This window comes from Eptatretus burgeri, chromosome 3 (assembly GCF_056783735.1).
Source record: "Eptatretus burgeri isolate ZD-2024b chromosome 3, Ebu_testis_v1, whole genome shotgun sequence".
NCBI classification, from domain to species: Eukaryota; Metazoa; Chordata; class Myxini; order Myxiniformes; family Myxinidae; genus Eptatretus; species Eptatretus burgeri.
This window is the reverse complement of record NC_140963.1, coordinates 92,543,740-92,547,588: the sequence shown is the minus strand read 5'-3', so window position 1 is coordinate 92,547,588 and position 3,849 is coordinate 92,543,740. Positions and strand designations below refer to the sequence as shown.

General features: G+C 38.5%; 1 protein-coding gene across 1 annotated transcript in view; it reads left to right on the top strand.

Moving 5' to 3' along the window:
• Positions 1 to 213: 213 nt before the first annotated feature.
• Positions 214 to 3,849, top strand: part of LOC147030448 (leucine-rich repeat and immunoglobulin-like domain-containing nogo receptor-interacting protein 2) — a 158,572-nt gene continuing 154,936 nt past the window's right edge. The window contains exon 1 of the mRNA XM_085874494.1: positions 214 to 318. The gene's annotated coding sequence lies outside the window, so the exon portion shown is untranslated. The remainder of the gene's footprint in view (positions 319 to 3,849) is intronic.

Below are 3,849 nucleotides of genomic sequence, written 5' to 3'. Positions count from 1 at the left end.
ATTTATTGGTAAACCTACTCCCAGGAGGGTTAATTTCTTATACTCTTGTGATAACTTGATAAATGGGTCTCATATGAGACAAATAAGATCTGCCGTCCCCCCCAAAAAAACACATTTATTGCTGAAACCTTACATGCATATGCAAACGAACATGCTTATAAGCTATAACACAATTGTTTCACAGCTATAACACAACTGCAACATATATTGACAGACGAGGGGAAAAATCAGCTCATCATTCAGATGCAAGATACAAAACGAAATGTGAATGTCCTTCAAAATATCTGATTGCACTGCAAGATTTGTCACGAAACAATGGTGAGCATCTTTTCATATCAAAGTTGTTTAACATTAAAAATTAATTATCCTTTGTTGTCAAAATGTAAGAGTGGATGGTGGAATGAAATAAAAATATATGTATGTATGTATATATATATATATATATATATATATATATATATATATATATATATATATATATATATATATATATATATATATATATATATATATATACATGAAAATGTATTTCTTGACTGAAAATTCAGCATCACCATCTTGCATGGTCTGCATCTGAGAAGTCATCATTGTTGACTGAATAATATTCCTCCACACTTGAATCCTCTTCTGCTGATTCAAGAACATCGACCAACTTAGGTGGAAGGATGTCTCGTTTAGACCACAATTGCTCCAATTTGTCACCACTTGTAGTTCAACCATGATCATCTATTGGAGATTGGAAGGGAGAATTTGGAGGATGGGTGGTCTTCCATATTGTTACTGTACTTGTTGAGTGTTTGGTCAACACTCTACGGATGTGTTGTTTTAGAGTTATCTTGCATGGTAGAAAGGATGCTAAGTCCACATGAGTAGAGGGGGCAGGTGCATCTGAATCGCCTCTGCATTTCTCCTTCATCATTATGGAGCCTGGCCTTATCGACGTCTTTTAACCTTGATTTGCCGTAAACGACGCAGGTGAATTCTTCCAGGTTTACTGTCAACTCATCTGAAAGAGATCGACATTCTTCTAAAATTTGCAAGAGGAGTAACAAAATGAGTGGACTTTTGTATCAATTTGATTGGCTTGAAATTTTCCCAATCCCTTGAAAGGTACTTTTAGAATCACAACTGGTGAATGCATGTCGACCAACTAAGGTAGTGCAGTACTGTGGTGTTCGACTGTTTGGCAAATTCAGAGACATCAATCAACCTTTTCATGTTACTCCGACCCGCATCAAAGAATAAGTTGATGTCTGAGATCCGATGGGCAAAGCAGAGCAAAATGAAGAAAATGTCTCTGTCAGGGTTTTTTACTTGTACATTCTTGTCCTATTGTTCTTTCCCATACATGCAGTGCAGAATTACATGGGAATCTGTTTCTTCCTAGGATGATTTCATGGAAGCGATCTCTGATTGCTTGATTTCTTTCCCATCTGGAGAGGTTAAATCAAGTACGTTGCTCCTTCACAGATGAAAATAACTTTCCTGCCCTGAAGCTTCCTGGCCATATCATCTCTACTCCAGACATCTTCAAGGACTTGTATGAGATACTTCTTGTTATTGTCGTTGGTCACGAATTGTTTCCAATCTATTGGTTTATTTGTTTTCCCTCAATGAATGATCTTCTCTCCTCATTCTCGTCTCTGTCTTTCACTTGATTTGACCTAGCCAGCATTGTATATATCATTACTGAACATCACATCTGATTGGGATGATATTGTGTTGAAGATTTTAATACTTATTTGTTGAAAGTTTTCTGGTATTTTCCTCCGGTAATCAAAGACCGCATTTATATATCTATTTTCCACTATCGGTTTCATCATTCGGAGATAGAGTTGAATCATCGTCATCCTTGGGAAGATGCTGGAAACCCTTTGATTTGTCAGTCTTGGCCAGAAAACTGTGAGATGTCCCTATTGAATATGGAACAGGAGTTAGTAGATACTTCATAACTTCTTGTAAATCAAGTTGAACTCCTGAAGCTTGGGCCTTCATGACTAGTTCAAAAGCTACACCAACTTGTTGCTTGTATTCAATCACTTTCTGGCAGGATGTTGTCAGCTTTACCATATTTGTGTGTCTTCCATGATCTTCAGCTTTAATTTATTGATGGGTTCAAAGAAATCTACTTTTTTATGCCTCCGCTGATGAAGTTGCCGGTGCCAATATCTTTTCGGGTTGTCCGTCTGTCCGTCCGTCCATCTGTCCATGCTAATTTTCTTTGTTTTCTCTGCAAATGCTTATCCGATTGACTCGAATTTTTCACCTTCGGTGCGACTACTCATTTTGAATGTTTTAATGATAATTACGACACCATAGGTCACATGGTGTGACAACCATGTTGGAAAAACAAGAAAAACTTTGGACGTCTGTATCTCCAAAACCACTCCATGGAAAAAAATCGAAGCTTGGCACATGTGAAGTTTGTTGTCCACATGAAATGGATTCAGGAAGTTTTGAACTGCTTCATCAATTGATTTAAACAAGTGTGATTTATATTTGATGATGTCATCGGTGGTTTTGACGTCATAATTGCATATGCCGAATACTTTATCCGATCAGTATAAAAAATTGTTGAGGGTCATCTTGGGCTAAATTGGATTGGGGGGGGGGGGAATTGATGACATTATTGGTCATGTGGTATGGCAGCCATATTGTTTTTAACACAAAAACCTTCAAAAACCTTCTCCAGAACGGCTTGACAGAACAAGGGGAAACTTCACCCACATGTTCCCCAAGCCTTGGGGATACCAGGGTGTTCATGAATAATTAATAGGTTACATTGTCTGACAGCCATATTGGATTGCATGAAAATGTTAAAAAATTTATTTCTCTTGAACTCCTTCATCAAGCGACTTGAAATATCACAGTTATGAACTATTTAGTAGACATGGGGAATATGTTTTAAATTTCAACCTGATTGCCTGCATGATCTGGCAGCCAGAATTATTTAATATGTACCTCTGCCACTGAAGGTGAAGGAGGTTATGTTTTCACCCCTTTCTGTGTGTTTGTTTGTTTGTGTGTTATCAAATCTGATCATACAATTAATGAACACAGCAACAAGGGAGGTGGAATTCAATTTTAACAACATGATGTATGTTCAAACGGACGTTATCGCCATGGGTTCTCCAGTAGGCCCAGCTCTTGCAAATATCTTTATCGGCGATCATGAAATGCAGAAACTGACTGGTCGGCAAGATGTCGATTCCCCCATCATATACTATCGGTATGTTGATTACATTTTTGCTTTGTTTGAGTCTCGGACGGCATGTGACAATTTTCATTCATGGCTCAACACTCTCCATAGCAGCGCTGAAGTTTACCAAGGAGCTGGAATCGTCAAACACGTTACCGTTTTTGGACGTGTTGGTTGATAGATCCAACCTTGGTTTCACAACATCCGTCTTCCGGAAGCCGACTTTCACCGGGCAGTATACTCGCTGGGACTCCGGACAGCTCCACAAGAAACAAAATCACCTTGATTAATATCCTGATTAACAGAGCACAGAGGATTTGTTCACCTTGTAATCTTCCTGCTGAAATCGACAAAATCATGAATATACTCGGTTAGAATGGTTATCCTGTGCATATAGTTAAGAGATACATACACAAGTTTCTAAACACGACAAGAGATCGGAAGATTGGTCCGGACAAATGTCCAGTCTATATCTTGATACCCTGGAAAGGGCAATCATCATGAAGGTTTGAAGTACAAATCAAACATATTGTGTCCAACACGTTTCTGGCTGTGCAACCCCGAGTAATCCTTACCTCTCGCCGTTTGCTGACGTCAGTCAACAAGGATGTGCTACCCACCTCACAAACCAGCAATGTTATTTATGAGTT